The sequence below is a fragment of the Oncorhynchus kisutch genome, unplaced genomic scaffold (genome assembly GCF_002021735.2).
Source record: "Oncorhynchus kisutch isolate 150728-3 unplaced genomic scaffold, Okis_V2 scaffold1534, whole genome shotgun sequence".
In the NCBI taxonomy this organism is placed as follows: domain Eukaryota; kingdom Metazoa; phylum Chordata; class Actinopteri; order Salmoniformes; family Salmonidae; genus Oncorhynchus; species Oncorhynchus kisutch.
Window position 1 is genome coordinate 34,071 of NW_022263479.1, and position 19,242 is coordinate 53,312.

General features: G+C 40.5%; 13 non-coding genes across 13 annotated transcripts; all 13 read right to left on the reverse strand.

Annotated features, from left to right (window-relative positions):
* Window positions 1-328: 328 nt before the first annotated feature.
* On the reverse strand, window positions 329-400 carry trnat-ugu (transfer RNA threonine (anticodon UGU)). Its single transcript has one exon. It is a non-coding gene; the product is annotated as a tRNA-Thr (tRNA).
* Window positions 401-935: 535 nt separating this feature from the next.
* trnaa-cgc (transfer RNA alanine (anticodon CGC)) lies at window positions 936-1,007 on the reverse strand. Its single transcript has one exon. It is a non-coding gene; the product is annotated as a tRNA-Ala (tRNA).
* A 4,723-nt stretch (window positions 1,008-5,730) lies between these two features.
* Window positions 5,731-5,802, reverse strand: trnat-ugu (transfer RNA threonine (anticodon UGU)). Its single transcript has one exon. It is a non-coding gene; the product is annotated as a tRNA-Thr (tRNA).
* Window positions 5,803-6,337: 535 nt separating this feature from the next.
* Window positions 6,338-6,409, reverse strand: trnaa-cgc (transfer RNA alanine (anticodon CGC)). Its single transcript has one exon. It is a non-coding gene; the product is annotated as a tRNA-Ala (tRNA).
* Window positions 6,410-7,814: 1,405 nt separating this feature from the next.
* On the reverse strand, window positions 7,815-7,886 carry trnat-ugu (transfer RNA threonine (anticodon UGU)). Its single transcript has one exon. It is a non-coding gene; the product is annotated as a tRNA-Thr (tRNA).
* Window positions 7,887-9,899: 2,013 nt separating this feature from the next.
* Window positions 9,900-9,971, reverse strand: trnat-ugu (transfer RNA threonine (anticodon UGU)). The gene has a single exon. It is a non-coding gene; the product is annotated as a tRNA-Thr (tRNA).
* Window positions 9,972-10,506: 535 nt separating this feature from the next.
* Window positions 10,507-10,578, reverse strand: trnaa-cgc (transfer RNA alanine (anticodon CGC)). The gene has a single exon. It is a non-coding gene; the product is annotated as a tRNA-Ala (tRNA).
* Window positions 10,579-11,985: 1,407 nt separating this feature from the next.
* Window positions 11,986-12,057, reverse strand: trnat-ugu (transfer RNA threonine (anticodon UGU)). Its single transcript has one exon. It is a non-coding gene; the product is annotated as a tRNA-Thr (tRNA).
* Window positions 12,058-12,592: 535 nt separating this feature from the next.
* Window positions 12,593-12,664, reverse strand: trnaa-cgc (transfer RNA alanine (anticodon CGC)). Its single transcript has one exon. It is a non-coding gene; the product is annotated as a tRNA-Ala (tRNA).
* A 2,010-nt stretch (window positions 12,665-14,674) lies between these two features.
* trnaa-cgc (transfer RNA alanine (anticodon CGC)) lies at window positions 14,675-14,746 on the reverse strand. Its single transcript has one exon. It is a non-coding gene; the product is annotated as a tRNA-Ala (tRNA).
* Window positions 14,747-16,141: 1,395 nt separating this feature from the next.
* Window positions 16,142-16,213, reverse strand: trnat-ugu (transfer RNA threonine (anticodon UGU)). The gene has a single exon. It is a non-coding gene; the product is annotated as a tRNA-Thr (tRNA).
* Window positions 16,214-16,748: 535 nt separating this feature from the next.
* On the reverse strand, window positions 16,749-16,820 carry trnaa-cgc (transfer RNA alanine (anticodon CGC)). Its single transcript has one exon. It is a non-coding gene; the product is annotated as a tRNA-Ala (tRNA).
* A 1,373-nt stretch (window positions 16,821-18,193) lies between these two features.
* trnat-ugu (transfer RNA threonine (anticodon UGU)) lies at window positions 18,194-18,265 on the reverse strand. Its single transcript has one exon. It is a non-coding gene; the product is annotated as a tRNA-Thr (tRNA).
* Window positions 18,266-19,242: the final 977 nt, after the last annotated feature.

Here is a 19,242-nt window from a genome sequence, read left to right on the forward strand (position 1 = left end):
CTTCCATAAACGTCGAACAAGGCTTGAACCCAGGATTGAACCCATGTGCTTCAGTTTACAAAAACAGATGACTTAGCACATCTATTTCCTTCTTAAAATGTCAACATTCTGGAAAGTAGAGTTGTGCAAAAGCTAATTTCACAACTAAATATACTCATCAGAAAATTTGGGGATTAACTTCAGAGCGCATGCATTTCAAGTATTAGCTCTACCGTAGAGGTACATCCCCTTACTATATAATAGCAGGGTTGCCATTTTGAGAACTTTTTTTTTTCTTCAAAGTCCTCCAGTGAAAGAACCTTCCCATGGTACCAGCTATCTTTCAGTAAGGTACGGATGGGATTTGAACCCATGATCTTCGGTTTACAAGACCAACGCCTTACCGCTTGGCCACCATGCCACTCTATGCTGCAAGATATTTATCAATATTCTGGAAAGTAGTAGTTGTGTAATGTGAATTTGGCACACAAATAACATCTCTGTTTCCTGTGAGAATTTCAACATTCTGGAAAGTAGGAGTTGTGTAATGTGAATTTGGCACACAAATACTCAGTGGAGAACCTTGGGATTGAACCAAGTACTAAAATAGCATGCACTCCCCCTCTGAGCTTCGATCCAATTTTATTTGCAGATAAAATGCAATATTAATACAATGTACTTTTTATATACACCACTCCATTGAAACTACAATGAAATGATAGCAGCAATTCTAAATACACGCAAGTATGGACAGTCATCTAACCCATGAACTTCAGTTTTTGAAAATGATGCAATTGAAGTTGGCAACCATGCCACTTCTGTTACATAAATGTACGAACAGGGATTGAACACATGTTCTTCAGATTACAAGAGCAAATTATTTAGCACGTCTCTGTTTCCTGCTGAGAATTTCAACATTCTGGAAAGTAGGAGATGGGCCATTGCAAAAATTTGAATGGAGTAGCTGGGGATTGAACCCAGGACCTCATACATGCGAAGCATGCGCTCTACCACTGAGCTAAATCCCCTTTCTGGGAAAGAAATGTTTTTTTCTTATTTTTTTAAATTTCACCTATAATTAATCAGGGAAGCTAGTTGAGAACAAGTTTTCATATTCAACTGCGACCTGGCCAAGATAAAACAAAGCAGCGCAACACAAACAACAACACAGAGTTACAGATGGAATAAACAAGCGTACAGTCAATAACACAATAGAAGAAAAAAAAGAAAGTCTATATACAGTGCGTGCAAATGGAGGTAAGGCAAGAAATAGGCCATAGTAGCGAAGTATTTACAATTTAGCAAATTAACACTGGAGTGATAGATGAGCAGATGATGATGTGCAAGTAGAAATACTGGTGTGCAAAGAGCAGAAAGTATATTAAAACAATATGGGGATGAGGTAGGTAGATTGGGTGGGCTATTTACAGATGGGCTTTGTACAGCTGCAGCGATCAGTTAGCTGCTCAGATAGCCGATGTTTAAAGTTAGCAGTGTTGCCAACACCTCAGTAAGGAAAGTAGCTATTGGCTGTCCTAAAAGTCACTAGAAGTTGCTAAATGATGTCATCACCTAATTTGCATAATTGTCCATGTGCATGTAATTGTGATGGACACTGTAGGAGTGAGGAATAACATTGTGGAAGAGACAAAAAGTGAGTAAAATGAAAATGTCTGCAAGTATTCAGAGGGGTCTGAATACTTGCTAAATACAGCGACTAAGTCGCTAAGTTGGCAACACTGAAAGTTAGTGAGGGAAATATGTCTCCAGCTTCAGCGATTTTTGCAATTCGTTCCAGTCATTGTCAGCAGAGAACTGGAAGGAAAGGCGGCCAAAGGAGGTGTTGGCTTTGGGGATGACCAGTGAGATATACCTGCTGGAACGCGTGCTACGGGTGGGTGTTGTTATCGTGACCAGTGAGCTGAGATAAGGCGGAGCTTTACCTAGCATAGACTAAAAAGATGACCTGGAACCAGTGGGTCTGGCGACGAATATGTAGCGAGGGCCAGCCGACTAGAGCATACAGGTCGTAGTGGCCATATCAATACAATTGACCCTTTCTTTACACTGTTCTAATGAAAGTACATTTCCATAATATCATCTAGCTTCCATAAACGTCGAACAAGGCTTGAACCCAGGATTGAACCCATGTGCTTCAGTTTACAAAAACAGATGACTTAGCACATCTATTTCCTTCTTAAAATGTCAACATTCTGGAAAGTAGAGTTGTGCAAAAGCTCATTTCACAACTAAATATACTCATCAGAAAATTTGGGGATTAACTTCAGAGCGCATGCATTTCAAGTGTTAGCTCTACCGTAGAGGTTCATCCCCTTACTATATAATAGCAGGGTTGCCATTTTGAGAACTTTTTTTTTTCTTCAAAGTCCTCCAGTGAAAGAACCTTCCCATGGTACCAAACTAGTGGTCTGGCTGATGTGTGGTGGATCTGTGGACCCAAAAGAGTGCTGAGACTCATTCTTAGAGGAGACTGGCAAGGTACGTGTGCTCTGACCAGTTTGATAATTCCACTGACCATTGTTGATGTTACTGCTGAACAGTTGTTGGGTTCTGTATCCAGGGGACCGGAAAACATTCCATCCCATGGGAGACATAGAAGTAGTGCTCCATGGACAGAGGATGTAGTTGACATACACACTAACCTGTTGGGAGTGCCGGTGGGGGTTCCTCATGAGCTTCAGGCCTTGGGCAGGAATGATGGATTATAGGTCCAGCCATAGTGGATGCAAGACAGACTGCATGGATTCATTACATCTACTATGATCAACAGCGTTTTGTTAATTACCCCCGTGATGCACTCACTGGTATGTCTGAACAGTTTGAGGCCACATCTAGGGTTGCCAGACAGAATAGACTTGCTTTGGATATGCTTCTTGCCAGTCAGGGGGGCGTATGCAAGATGTTCGGTGAACAATGTTGCACGTATATTCCTAATAACACCAGTCCAGATAGTGCATCAAGCCCACTAAGGGCCTTAGATATACTACTATCTGCTGAGATGAGGACCATGGCGGGGGTGGAGGAGTCTGGCCTGTTCTCTTTAGTGGGAGCCTGGTTTTGGTAAGTACACTAGAATGGTGGTTACTGGATTTCTGACCCTAATTTTTGTTATTTGACGTGTTGTGCTGCTTGCATCATACTGTGTTTTAAGAAGTCTGTTACAGATGTGGTGAAGGCTTCAGGCATGATGATGCCTTTGCTTGATGCTCCAGTTGGAGATGCTGATACTGAAGCATGCTTTCAGGGGAGGATGAGACTGACTGAGGATGACCCATGGTATGCTGTGGGCGAGGTAGTAGAATAAATCTTACACCACCACAGTTCCTTGTTATACATCTTTATGATGGGTTTTCTTTCCAGTATGTTTGTTCTCCCTGTTGTTAAGGTTTTGAGTCCCTGGGTGGCATGAAGCCCAACTGGTGCAGGATAGGAGTAGCTGAGAGGACCAGATGGTTTATAATAATGCTTTGCTTTGCTTTACTCTGTTTTCCATGACCAAAGTTTTATATCTTACATGTCAATAAACAATAAAGTGTTATCCTGTTTTTGCTAAGTGACACCCTTGTGGGTGTCAAAAGGGGGACTTAAATTTCACACAATTTTTTTTTATGTTCTGTTTTTGAATGAGCTGTTCTCTTTTGACATGAAGGTATTTTAAACTCTGTGACTGTTATATGATTCATTGCTGAATTTTTGTTCACACCCTGGGGGGTGTGAAAAAGAGGGATTATTGGTTCCTGTGTTTTACATTATAGCCATTACCATATATATGATTGAATATTATCTGCTGTTGGCTTGTGTTGATGTATGCAAGTGTTATGCAACATAGCTGACTTGAAACATTGTTAAAAGTGTCAGGGCCAGGGGACTTTCTCATGCTGGAAAAATACAGAAGGGAGGGCACATTCAGAGCGTGGGGTTGCGAGAACAAGCGTTTTTTGTTGTTAGATAACAGGAGCCAGGTGCGTGATAACGGTATGGAGCATGAGAGCCTGGCTGCAACTTCTCTTATGACATTCCAGAATCGCATTGCAGTAGATATGCTACTGGCGGAGAAAGGTGGAGCTTGTACTATGTTTGGTGAACAGTGTTGCACTTTTATCCCTAATAACACGGCCTCCGATGGTAGCTTGACCATGGCCCTAGAAGGTTTGAGGACGCTTAATGGTAAAATGAAATCTCATTCTGGGATGGATACCTCGATGTGGGACTCCTGGATGAGTGCGTTTGGTAAATATAAAACCCTGGTGTCCTCCATTTTGGTATCCATTTCGGTGTTCGCTGCCATTTTAGTTCTCTGTGGATGCTGTTGCATTCCATGCATCCGTTCCCTTGCCACTAGGGTTATCTCTAAAGCCATTGACCCTTCCTCCCCTTCCCAGATGTTTCCTCTGCTGGATAAAGACCTACATGAATTCGAGGATGAGGAGGAGAGTGCCTATTTAGGTTTACATTATATGTGCTGTTGCCTTATGGGGATGTATGTATGTGTTATGCAAGTGGATCATTCCGCCTGACTTGCCTAGTTTAAGTCACATCTCTTTGGAGATGTGAAGAGAGGGAATCACAACTTTTTCCTGCGGGAAAAAAGTTGGCTTATGTAGACAAGCATTTACTTTTATTTTGAGCTGTTGTTCTCCGCTCTGTTAAATGAGGGTTGTAAGTTCCTAGGTGGCTGGTAGCCAACTTAGTACATAGTGGGATTGAATGGAGAACATGATGTAATACATATATATCTATTTCTGTTTAAAACCGTGCCTTATTTCATAGTCCCATTGGGAGAAGTTTCTCTTTGTGTCTGGATCCAGTTAGGTTGTGTCACGTCTCTGGTGAGACGTGAAGAGAGGGTTTTGTAGAGAAATGCTAATTCTTATGTAGGTGACCAAACTATTGTTAAGGGGGGGCTACCACTCAGAGTTGAGCCTGTGGGGTCCCCTACAGGATAGCTCCCGCATTACACTAATGGCCAAAACCAGCGCACACACACATGATCTCCGTTGTCTCTGAACGTTGAATGCCCGAAGAGGATTCTACGATGACGGACAGACTACTGAGCCAATGGCGGAAGACTACAGACTACACCCCAGCTGAACCAATCCAAAGATCCGATCTTCCAGAATCAACCTACTTTCTTTTCTATATAATAGTGGTGTACTGATTGTAACGGCCTCTTCTTCGTCTGCGCTTCCGTACGAACCAGCGGGAGAGCCGTAATTACGCTGTTCTAGATATCTTCACTCTGAATAAACTGTAGCTTGTCATACAATTTACCACCTTGTCTGAATCGATCCTTGACCGACTCGTCCGTCTACATATCAAATTACTAACAGTGGCCATATCAATACAATTGACCCTTTCTTTACACTGTTCTAATGAAAGTACATTTCCATAATATCATCTAGCTTCCATAAACGTCGAACAAGGCTTGAACCCAGGATTGAACCCATGTGCTTCAGTTTACAAAAACAGATGACTTAGCACATCTATTTCCTTCTTAAAATGTCAACATTCTGGAAAGTAGAGTTGTGCAAAAGCTAATTTCACAACTAAATATACTCATCAGAAAATTTGGGGATTAACTTCAGAGCGCATGCATTTCAAGTATTAGCTCTACCGTAGAGGTACATCCCCTTACTATATAATAGCAGGGTTGCCATTTTGAGAACTTTTTTTTTTCTTCAAAGTCCTCCAGTGAAAGAACCTTCCCATGGTACCAGCTATCTTTCAGTAAGGTACGGATGGGATTTGAACCCATGATCTTCGGTTTACAAGACCAACGCCTTACCGCTTGGCCACCATGCCACTCTATGCTGCAAGATATTTATCAATATTCTGGAAAGTAGTAGTTGTGTAATGTGAATTTGGCACACAAATAACATCTCTGTTTCCTGTGAGAATTTCAACATTCTGGAAAGTAGGAGTTGTGTAATGTGAATTTGGCACACAAATACTCAGTGGAGAACCTTGGGATTGAACCAAGTACTAAAATAGCATGCACTCCCCCTCTGAGCTTCGATCCAATTTTATTTGCAGATAAAATGCAATATTAATACAATGTACTTTTTATATACACCACTCCATTGAAACTACAATGAAATGATAGCAGCAATTCTAAATACACGCAAGTATGGACAGTCATCTAACCCATGAACTTCAGTTTTTGAAAATGATGCAATTGAAGTTGGCAACCATGCCACTTCTGTTACATAAATGTACGAACAGGGATTGAACACATGTTCTTCAGATTACAAGAGCAAATTATTTAGCACGTCTCTGTTTCCTGCTGAGAATTTCAACATTCTGGAAAGTAGGAGATGGGCCATTGCAAAAATTTGAATGGAGTAGCTGGGGATTGAACCCAGGACCTCATACATGCGAAGCATGCGCTCTACCACTGAGCTAAATCCCCTTTCTGGGAAAGAAATGTTTTTTTCTTATTTTTTTAAATTTCACCTATAATTAATCAGGGAAGCTAGTTGAGAACAAGTTTTCATATTCAACTGCGACCTGGCCAAGATAAAACAAAGCAGCGCAACACAAACAACAACACAGAGTTACAGATGGAATAAACAAGCGTACAGTCAATAACACAATAGAAGAAAAAAAAGAAAGTCTATATACAGTGCGTGCAAATGGAGGTAAGGCAAGAAATAGGCCATAGTAGCGAAGTATTTACAATTTAGCAAATTAACACTGGAGTGATAGATGAGCAGATGATGATGTGCAAGTAGAAATACTGGTGTGCAAAGAGCAGAAAGTATATTAAAACAATATGGGGATGAGGTAGGTAGATTGGGTGGGCTATTTACAGATGGGCTTTGTACAGCTGCAGCGATCAGTTAGCTGCTCAGATAGCCGATGTTTAAAGTTAGCAGTGTTGCCAACACCTCAGTAAGGAAAGTAGCTATTGGCTGTCCTAAAAGTCACTAGAAGTTGCTAAATGATGTCATCACCTAATTTGCATAATTGTCCATGTGCATGTAATTGTGATGGACACTGTAGGAGTGAGGAATAACATTGTGGAAGAGACAAAAAGTGAGTAAAATGAAAATGTCTGCAAGTATTCAGAGGGGTCTGAATACTTGCTAAATACAGCGACTAAGTCGCTAAGTTGGCAACACTGAAAGTTAGTGAGGGAAATATGTCTCCAGCTTCAGCGATTTTTGCAATTCGTTCCAGTCATTGTCAGCAGAGAACTGGAAGGAAAGGCGGCCAAAGGAGGTGTTGGCTTTGGGGATGACCAGTGAGATATACCTGCTGGAACGCGTGCTACGGGTGGGTGTTGTTATCGTGACCAGTGAGCTGAGATAAGGCGGAGCTTTACCTAGCATAGACTAAAAAGATGACCTGGAACCAGTGGGTCTGGCGACGAATATGTAGCGAGGGCCAGCCGACTAGAGCATACAGGTCGTAGTGGCCATATCAATACAATTGACCCTTTCTTTACACTGTTCTAATGAAAGTACATTTCCATAATATCATCTAGCTTCCATAAACGTCGAACAAGGCTTGAACCCAGGATTGAACCCATGTGCTTCAGTTTACAAAAACAGATGACTTAGCACATCTATTTCCTTCTTAAAATGTCAACATTCTGGAAAGTAGAGTTGTGCAAAAGCTCATTTCACAACTAAATATACTCATCAGAAAATTTGGGGATTAACTTCAGAGCGCATGCATTTCAAGTGTTAGCTCTACCGTAGAGGTTCATCCCCTTACTATATAATAGCAGGGTTGCCATTTTGAGAACTTTTTTTTTTCTTCAAAGTCCTCCAGTGAAAGAACCTTCCCATGGTACCAGCTTTCTTTCAGTAAGGCACGGATGGGATTTGAACCCATGATCTTCGGTTTACAAGACCGACGCCTTACCGCTTGGCCACCATGCCACTCTATGCTTCAAGATATTTATCAATATTCTGGAAAGTAGTAGTTGTGTAATGTGAATTTGGCACACAAATAACATCTCTGTTTCCTGTGAGAATTTCAACATTCTGGAAAGTAGGAGTTGTGTAATGTGAATTTGGCACACAAATACTCAGTGGAGAACCTTGGGATTGAACCAAGTACTAAAATAGCATGCACTCCCCCTCTGAGCTTCGATCCAATTTTATTTGCAGATAAAATGCAATATTAATACAATGTACTTTTTATATACACCACTCCATTGAAACTACAATGAAATGATAGCAGCAATTCTAAATACACGCAAGTATGGACAGTCATCTAACCCATGAACTTCAGTTTTTGAAAATGATGCAATTGAAGTTGGCAACCATGCCACTTCTGTTACATAAATGTACAAACATGGATTGAACACATGTTCTTCAGATTACAAGAGCAAATTATTTAGCACGTCTCTGTTTCCTGCTGAGAATTTCAACATTCTGGAAAGTAGGAGATGGGCCATTGCAAACATTTGAAAGTAGAAGCTGGGGATTGAACCCAGGACCTCATACATGCGAAGCATGCACTCTCCAATGAGCTACATCCCCTTTCTGGGAAAGAAATGGTTTTTTCTTATTTTTTAAAATTTCACCTATAATTAATCAGGTAAGCTAGTTGAGAACAAGTTTTCATATTCAACTGCGACCTGGCCAAGATAAAGCAAAGCAGCGCAACACAAACAACAACACAGAGTTACAGATGGAATAAACAAGCGTACAGTCAATAACACAATAGAAGAAAAAAAAGAAAGTCTATATACAGTGCGTGCAAATGGAGGTAAGGCAAGAAATAGGCCATAGTAGCGAAGTATTTACAATTTAGCAAATTAACACTGGAGTGATAGATGAGCAGATGATGATGTGCAAGTAGAAATACTGGTGTGCAAAGAGCAGAAAGTATATTAAAACAATATGGGGATGAGGTAGGTAGATTGGGTGGGCTATTTACAGATGGGCTTTGTACAGCTGCAGCGATCAGTTAGCTGCTCAGATAGCCGATGTTTAAAGTTAGCAGTGTTGCCAACACCTCAGTAAGGAAAGTAGCTATTGGCTGTCCTAAAAGTCACTAGAAGTTGCTAAATGATGTCATCACCTAATTTGCATAATTGTCCATGTGCATGTAATTGTGATGGACACTGTAGGAGTGAGGAATAACATTGTGGAAGAGACAAAAAGTGAGTAAAATGAAAATGTCTGCAAGTATTCAGAGGGGTCTGAATACTTGCTAAATACAGCGACTAAGTCGCTAAGTTGGCAACACTGAAAGTCAGTGAGGGAAATATGTCTCCAGCTTCAGCGATTTTTGCAATTCGTTCCAGTCATTGTCAGCAGAGAACTGGAAGGAAAGGCGGCCAAAGGAGGTGTTGGCTTTGGGGATGACCAGTGAGATATACCTGCTGGAACGCGTGCTACGGGTGGGTGTTGTTATCGTGACCAGTGAGCTGAGATAAGGCGGAGCTTTACCTAGCATAGACTAAAAAGATGACCTGGAACAAGTGGGTCTGGCGACGAATATGTAGCGAGGGCCAGCCGACTAGAGCATACAGGTCGTAGTGGCCATATCAATACAATTGACCCTTTCTTTACACTGTTCTAATGAAAGTACATTTCCATAATATCATCTAGCTTCCATAAACGTCGAACAAGGCTTGAACCCAGGATTGAACCCATGTGCTTCAGTTTACAAAAACAGATGACTTAGCACATCTATTTCCTTCTTAAAATGTCAACATTCTGGAAAGTAGAGTTGTGCAAAAGCTCATTTCACAACTAAATATACTCATCAGAAAATTTGGGGATTAACTTCAGAGCGCATGCATTTCAAGTATTAGCTCTACCGTAGAGGTACATCCCCTTACTATATAATAGCAGGGTTGCCATTTTAAGAACTTTTTTTTTCTTCTTCAAAGTCCTCCAGTGAAAGAACCTTCCCATGGTACCAGCTATCTTTCAGTAAGGCACGGATGGGATTTGAACCCATGATCTTCGGTTTACAAGACCGACGCCTTACCGCTTGGCCACCATGCCACTCTATGCTGCAAGATATTTATCAATATTCTGGAAAGTAGTAGTTGTGTAATGTGAATTTGGCACACAAATAACATCTCTGTTTCCTGTGAGAATTTCAACATTCTGGAAAGTAGGAGTTGTGTAATGTGAATTTGGCACACAAATACTCAGTGGAGAACCTTGGGATTGAACCAAGTACTAAAATAGCATGCACTCCCCCTCTGAGCTTCGATCCAATTTTATTTGCAGATAAAATGCAATATTAATACAATGTACTTTTTATATACACCACTCCATTGAAACTACAATGAAATGATAGCAGCAATTCTAAATACACGCAAGTATGGACAGTCATCTAACCCATGAACTTCAGTTTTTGAAAATGATGCAATTGAAGTTGGCAACCATGCCACTTCTGTTACATAAATGTACGAACAGGGATTGAACACATGTTCTTCAGATTACAAGAGCAAATTATTTAGCACGTCTCTGTTTCCTGCTGAGAATTTCAACATTCTGGAAAGTAGGAGATGGGCCATTGCAAAAACTTGAATGGAGTAGCCGGGGATTGAACCCAGGACCTCATACATGCGAAGCATGCGCTCTACCACTGAGCTAAATCCCCTTTCTGGGAAAGAAATGGTTTTTTCTTATTTTTTTTAAATTTCACCTATAATTAATCAGGGAAGCTAGTTGAGAACAAGTTTTCATATTCAACTGCGACCTGGCCAAGATAAAGCAAAGCAGCGCAACACAAACAACAACACAGAGTTACAGATGGAATAAACAAGCGTACAGTCAATAACACAATAGAAGAAAAAAAGAAAGTCTATATACAGTGCGTGCAAATGGAGGTAAGGCAAGAAATAGGCCATAGTAGCGAAGTATTTACAATTTAGCAAATTAACACTGGAGTGATAGATGAGCAGATGATGATGTGCAAGTAGAAATACTGGTGTGCAAAGAGCAGAAAGTATATTAAAACAATATGGGGATGAGGTAGGTAGATTGGGTGGGCTATTTACAGATGGGCTTTGTACAGCTGCAGCGATCAGTTAGCTGCTCAGATAGCCGATGTTTAAAGTTAGCAGTGTTGCCAACACCTCAGTAAGGAAAGTAGCTATTGGCTGTCCTAAAAGTCACTAGAAGTTGCTAAATGATGTCATCACCTAATTTGCATAATTGTCCATGTGCATGTAATTGTGATGGACACTGTAGGAGTGAGGAATAACATTGTGGAAGAGACAAAAAGTGAGTAAAATGAAAATGTCTGCAAGTATTCAGAGGGGTCTGAATACTTGCTAAATACAGCGACTAAGTCGCTAAGTTGGCAACACTGAAAGTCAGTGAGGGAAATATGTCTCCAGCTTCAGCGATTTTTGCAATTCGTTCCAGTCATTGTCAGCAGAGAACTGGAAGGAAAGGCGGCCAAAGGAGGTGTTGGCTTTGGGGATGACCAGTGAGATATACCTGCTGGAACGCGTGCTACGGGTGGGTGTTGTTATCGTGACCAGTGAGCTGAGATAAGGCGGAGCTTTACCTAGCATAGACTAAAAAGATGACCTGGAACCAGTGGGTCTGGCGACGAATATGTAGCGAGGGCCAGCCGACTAGAGCATACAGGTCGTAGTGGCCATATCAATACAATTGACCCTTTCTTTACACTGTTCTAATGAAAGTACATTTCCATAATATCATCTAGCTTCCATAAACGTCGAACAAGGCTTGAACCCAGGATTGAACCCATGTGCTTCAGTTTACAAAAACAGATGACTTAGCACATCTATTTCCTTCTTAAAATGTCAACATTCTGGAAAGTAGAGTTGTGCAAAAACTCATTTCACAACTAAATATACTCATCAGAAAATTTGGTGATTAACTTCAGAGCGCATGCATTTCAAGTATTAGCTCTACCGTAGAGGTACATCCCCTTACTATATAATAGCAGGGTTGCCATTTTGAGAACTTTTTTTTTCTTCTTCAAAGTCCTCCAGTGAAAGAACCTTCCCATGGTACCAGCTATCTTTCAGTAAGGCACGGATGGGATTTGAACCCATGATCTTCGGTTTACAAGACCGACGCCTTACCGCTTGGCCACCATGCCACTCTATGCTGCAAGATATTTATCAATATTCTGGAAAGTAGTAGTTGTGTAATGTGAATTTGGCACACAAATAACATCTCTGTTTCCTGTGAGAATTTCAACATTCTGGAAAGTAGGAGTTGTGTAATGTCAATTTGGCATACAAATACTCAGTGGAGAACCTTGGGATTGAACCAAGTACTAAAATAGCATGCACTCCCCCTCTGAGCTTCGATCCAATTTTATTTGCAGATAAAATGCAATATTAATACAATGTACTTTTTATATACACCACTCCATTGAAACTACAATGAAATGATAGCAGCAATTCTAAATACACGCAAGTATGGACAGTCATCTAACCCATGAACTTCAGTTTTTGAAAATGATGCAATTGAAGTTGGCAACCATGCCACTTCTGTTACATAAATGTACGAACAGGGATTGAACACATGTTCTTCAGATTACAAGAGCAAATTATTTAGCATGTCTCTGTTTCCTGCTGAGAATTTCAACATTCTGGAAAGTAGGAGATGGGCCACTGCAAAAATTTGAATGGAGAAGCTGGGGATTGAACCCAGGACCTCATACATGCGAAGCATGCACTCTACCACTGAGCTACATCCCCTTTCTGGGAAAGAAATGGTTTTTTCTTATTTTTTAAAATTTCACCTATAATTAATCAGGTAAGCTAGTTGAGAACAAGTTTTCATATTCAACTGCGACCTGGCCAAGATAAAGCAAAGCAGCGCAACACAAACAACAACACAGAGTTACAGATGGAATAAACAAGCGTACAGTCAATAACACAATAGAAGAAAAAAAAGAAAGTCTATATACAGTGCGTGCAAATGGAGGTAAGGCAAGAAATAGGCCATAGTAGCGAAGTATTTACAATTTAGCAAATTAACACTGGAGTGATAGATGAGCAGATGATGATGTGCAAGTAGAAATACTGGTGTGCAAAGAGCAGAAAGTATATTAAAACAATATGGGGATGAGGTAGGTAGATTGGGTGGGCTATTTACAGATGGGCTTTGTACAGCTGCAGCGATCAGTTAGCTGCTCAGATAGCCGATGTTTAAAGTTAGCAGTGTTGCCAACACCTCAGTAAGGAAAGTAGCTATTGGCTGTCCTAAAAGTCACTAGAAGTTGCTAAATGATGTCATCACCTAATTTGCATAATTGTCCATGTGCATGTAATTGTGATGGACACTGTAGGAGTGAGGAATAACATTGTGGAAGAGACAAAAAGTGAGTAAAATGAAAATGTCTGCAAGTATTCAGAGGGGTCTGAATACTTGCTAAATACAGCGACTAAGTCGCTAAGTTGGCAACACTGAAAGTTAGTGAGGGAAATATGTCTCCAGCTTCAGCGATTTTTGCAATTCGTTCCAGTCATTATCAGCAGAGAACTGGAAGGAAAGGCGGCCAAAGGAGGTGTTGGCTTTGGGGATGACCAGTGAGATATACCTGCTGGAACGCGTGCTACGGGTGGGTGTTGTTATCGTGACCAGTGAGCTGAGATAAGGCGGAGCTTTACCTAGCATAGACTAGAAAGATGACCTGGAACCAGTGGGTCTGGCGACGAATATGTAGCGAGGGCCAGCCGACTAGAGCATACAGGTCGTAGTGGCCATATCAATACAATTGACCCTTTCTTTACACTGTTCTAATGAAAGTACATTTCCATAATATCATCTAGCTTCCATAAACGTCGAACAAGGCTTGAACCCAGGATCGAACCCATGTGCTTCAGTTTACAAAAACAGATGACTTAGCACATCTATTTCCTTCTTAAAATGTCAACATTCTGGAAAGTAGAGTTGTGCAAAAGCTCATTTCACAACTAAATATACTCATCAGAAAATTTGGGGATTAACTTCAGAGCGCATGCATTTCAAGTATTAGCTCTACCGTAGAGGTACATCCCCTTACTATATAATAGCAGGGTTGCCATTTTGAGAAGTTTTTTTTCTTCAAAGTCCTCCAGTGAAAGAACCTTCCCATGGTACCAGCTATCTTTCAGTAAGGCACAGATGGGATTTGAACCAATGATCTTCGGTTTACAAGACCGACACGTTACCGCTTGGACCCCATGCCACTCTATACTGAAAGATATTTATCAATATTCTGGAAAATAGTAGTTGTGTAATGTGAATTTGGCACACAAATAACATCTCTGTTTCCTGTGAGAATTTCAACATTCTGGAAAGTAGGAGTTGTGTAATGTGAATTTGGCACACAAATACTCAGTGGAGAACCTTGGGATTGAACCAAGTACTAAAATAGCATGCACTCCCCCTCTGAGCTTCGATCCAATTTTATTTGCAGATAAAATGCAATATTAATACAATGTACTTTTTATATACACTACTCCATTGAAACTACAATGAAATGATAGCAGCAATTCTAAATACACGCAAGTATGGACAGTCATCTAACCCATGAACTTCAGTTTTTGAAAATGATGCAATTGAAGTTGGCAACCATGCCACTTCTGTTACATAAATGTACGAACAGGGATTGAACACATGTTCTTCAGATTACAAGAGCAAATTATTTAGCATGTCTCTGTTTCCTGCTGAGAATTTCAACATTCTGGAAAGTAGGAGATGGGCCACTGCAAAAATTTGAATGGAGAAGCTGGGGATTGAACCCAGGACCTCATACATGCGAAGCATGCACTCTACCACTGAGCTACATCCCCTTTCTGGGAAAGAAATGGTTTTTTCTTATTTTTTAAAATTTCACCTATAATTAATCAGGTAAGCTAGTTGAGAACAAGTTTTCATATTCAACTGCGACCTGGCCAAGATAAAGCAAAGCAGCGCAACACAAACAACAACACAGAGTTACAGATGGAATAAACAAGCGTACAGTCAATAACACAATAGAAGAAAAAAAAGAAAGTCTATATACAGTGCGTGCAAATGGAGGTAAGGCAAGAAATAGGCCATAGTAGCGAAGTATTTACAATTTAGCAAATTAACACTGGAGTGATAGATGAGCAGATGATGATGTGCAAGTAGAAATACTGGTGTGCAAAGAGCAGAAAGTATATTAAAACAATATGGGGATGAGGTAGGTAGATTGGGTGGGCTATTTACAGATGGGCTTTGTACAGCTGCAGCGATCAGTTAGCTGCTCAGATAGCCGATGTTTAAAGTTAGCAGTGTTGCCAACACCTCAGTAAGGAAAGTAGCTATTGGCTGTCCTAAAAGTCACTAGAAGTTGCTAAATGATGTCATCACCTAATTTGCATAATTGTCCATGTGCATGTAATTGTGATGGACACTGTAGGAGTGAGGAATAACATTGTGGAAGAGACAAAAAGTGAGTAAAATGAAAATGTCTGCAAGTATTCAGAGGGGTCTGAATACTTGCTAAATACAGCGACTAAGTCGCTAAGTTGGCAACACTGAAAGTTAGTGAGGGAAATATGTCTCCAGCTTCAGCGATTTTTGCAATTCGTTCCAGTCATTGTCAGCAGAGAACTGGAAGGAAAGGCGGCCAAAGGAGGTGTTGGCTTTGGGGATGACCAGTGAGATATACCTGCTGGAACGCGTGCTACGGGTGGGTGTTGTTATCGTGACCAGTGAGCTGAGATAAGGCGGAGCTTTACCTAGCATAGACTAGAAAGATGACCTGGAACCAGTGGGTCTGGCGACGAATATGTAGCGAGGGCCAGCCGACTAGAGCATACAGGTCGTAGTGGCCATATCAATACAATTGACCCTTTCTTTACACTGTTCTAATGAAAGTACATTTCCATAATATCATCTAGCTTCCATAAACGTCGAACAAGGCTTGAACCCAGGATCGAACCCATGTGCTTCAGTTTACAAAAACAGATGACTTAGCACATCTATTTCCTTCTTAAAATGTCAACATTCTGGAAAGTAGAGTTGTGCAAAAGCTCATTTCACAACTAAATATACTCATCAGAAAATTAACTTCAGAGCGCATGCATTTCAAGTATTAGCTCTACCGTAGAGGTACATCCCCTTACTATATAATAGCAGGGTTGCCATTTTGAGAACTTTTTTTTCTTCAAAGTCCTCCAGTGAAAGAACCTTCCCATGGTACCAGCTATCTTTCAGTAAGGCACAGATGGGATTTGAACCCATGATCTTCTGTTTACAAGACCGACGCCTTACCGCTTGGCCACCATGCCACTCTATACTGAAAGATATTTATCAATATTCTGGAAAGTAGTAGTTGTGTAATGTGAATTTGGCACACAAATAACATCTCTGTTTCCTGTGAGAATTTCAACATTCTGGAAAGTAGGAGTTGTGTAATGTGAATTTGGCACACAAATACTCAGTGGAGAACCTTGGGATTGAACCAAGTACTAAAATAGCATGCACTCCCCCTCTGAGCTTCGATCCAATTTTATTTGCAGATAAAATGCAATATTAATACAATGTACTTTTTATATACACCACTCCATTGAAACTACAATGAAATGATAGCAGCAATTCTAAATACACGCAAGTATGGACAGTCATCTAACCCATGAACTTCAGTTTTTGAAAATGATGCAATTGAAGTTGGCAACCATGCCACTTCTGTTACATAAATGTACGAACAGGGATTGAACACATGTTCTTCAGATTACAAGAGCAAATTATTTAGCATGTCTCTGTTTCCTGCTGAGAATTTCAACATTCTGGAAAGTAGGAGATGGGCCACTGCAAAAATTTGAATGGAGAAGCTGGGGATTGAACCCAGGACCTCATACATGCGAAGCATGCACTCTACCACTGAGCTACATCCCCTTTCTGGGAAAGAAATGGTTTTTTCTTATTTTTTAAAATTTCACCTATAATTAATCAGGTAAGCTAGTTGAGAACAAGTTTTCATATTCAACTGCGACCTGGCCAAGATAAAGCAAAGCAGCGCAACACAAACAACAACACAGAGTTACAGATGGAATAAACAAGCGTACAGTCAATTACACAATAGAAGAAAAAAAAGAAAGTCTATATACAGTGCGTGCAAATGGAGGTAAGGCAAGAAATAGGCCATAGTAGCGAAGTATTTACAATTTAGCAAATTAACACTGGAGTGATAGATGAGCAGATGATGATGTGCAAGTAGAAATACTGGTGTGCAAAGAGCAGAAAGTATATTAAAACAATATGGGGATGAGGTAGGTAGATTGGTGGGCTATTTACAGATGGGCTTTGTACAGCTGCAGCGATCAGTTAGCTGCTCAGATAGCCGATGTTTAAAGTTAGCAGTGTTGCCAACACCTCAGTAAGGAAAGTAGCTATTGGCTGTCCTAAAAGTCACTAGAAGTTGCTAAATGATGTCATCACCTAATTTGCATAATTGTCCATGTGCATGTAATTGTGATGGACACTGTAGGAGTGAGGAATAACATTGTGGAAGAGACAAAAAGTGAGTAAAATGAAAATGTCTGCAAGTATTCAGAGGGGTCTGAATACTTGCTAAACACTGAAAGTTAGTGAGGGAAATATGTCTCCAGCTTCAGCGATTTTTGCAATTCGTTCCAGTCATTGTCAGCAGAGAACTGGAAGGAAAGGCGGCCAAAGGAGGTGTTGGCTTTGGGGATGACCAGTGAGATATACCTGCTGGAACGCGTGCTACGGGTGGGTGTTGTTATCGTGACCAGTGAGCTGAGATAAGGCGGAGCTTTACCTAGCATAGACTAGAAAGATGACCTGGAACCAGTGGGTCTGGCGACGAATATGTAGCGAGGGCCAGCCGACTAGAGCATACAGGTCGTAGTGGCCATATCAATACAATTGACCCTTTCTTTACACTGTTCTAATGAAAGTACATTTCCATAATATCATCTAGCTTCCATAAACGTCGAACAAGGCTTGAACCCAGGATCGAACCCATGTGCTTCAGTTTACAAAAACAGATGACTTAGCACATCTATTTCCTTCTTAAAATGTCAACATTCTGGAAAGTAGAGTTGTGCAAAAGCTAATTTCACAACTAAATATACTCATCAGAAAATTTGGGGATTAACTTCAGAGAGCATGCATTTCAAGTATTAGCTCTACCGTAGAGGTACATCCCCTTACTATATAATAGCAGGGTTGCCATTTTGAGAACTTTTTTTTCTTCAAAGTCCTCCAGTGAAAGAACCTTCCCATGGTACCAGCTATCTTCAGTAAGGCACAGATGGGATTTGAACCCATGATCTTCGGTTTACAAGACCGACGCCTTACCGCTTGGCCACCATGCCACTCTATACTGAAAGATATTTATCAATATTCTGGAAAGTAAGTAGTTGTGTAATGTGAATTTGGCACACAAATAACATCTCTGTTTCCTGTGAGAATTTCAACATTCTGGAAAGTAGGAGTTGTGTAATGTGAATTTGGCACACAAATACTCAGTGGAGAACCTTGGGATTGAACCAAGTACTAAAATAGCATGCACTCCCCCTCTGAGCTTCGATCCAATTTTATTTGCAGATAAAATGCAATATTAATACAATGTACTTTTATATATACACCACTCCATTGAAACTACAATGAAATGATAGCAGCAATTCTAAATACACGCAAGTATGGACAGTCATCTAACCCATGAACTTCAGTTTTGAAAATGATGCAATTGAAGTTGGCAACCCATGCCACTTCTGTTACATAAATGTACGAACAGGGATTGAACACATGTTCTTCAGATTACAAGAGCAAATTATTTAGCATGTCTTCGTTTCCGCTGAGAATTCAACATTCTGGAAAGTAGGAGATGGGCCACTGCAAAAATTTGAAAGTAGAAGCTGGGGATTGAACCCAGGACCTCATACATGCGAAGCATGCGCTCTACACTGAGCTACATCCCCTTTCTGGGAAAGAAATGGTTTTTTCTTATTTTTTTAAATTTCACCTATAATTAATCAGGTAAGCTAGTTGAGAACAAGTTTTCATATTCAAACTGCGACCTGGCCAAGATAAGCAAAGCAGCGCAACACAAACAACAACACAGAGTTACAGATGGAATAAACAAGCGTACAGTCAATAACACAATAGAAGAAAAAAAAGAAAGTCTATATACAGTGCGTGCAAATGGAGGTAAGGCAAGAAATAGGCCATAGTAGCGAAGTATTTACAATTTAGCAAATTAACACTGGAGTGATAGATGAGCAGATGATGATGTGCAAGTAGAAATACTGGTGTGCAAGAGCAGAAAGTATATTAAAACAATATGGGGATG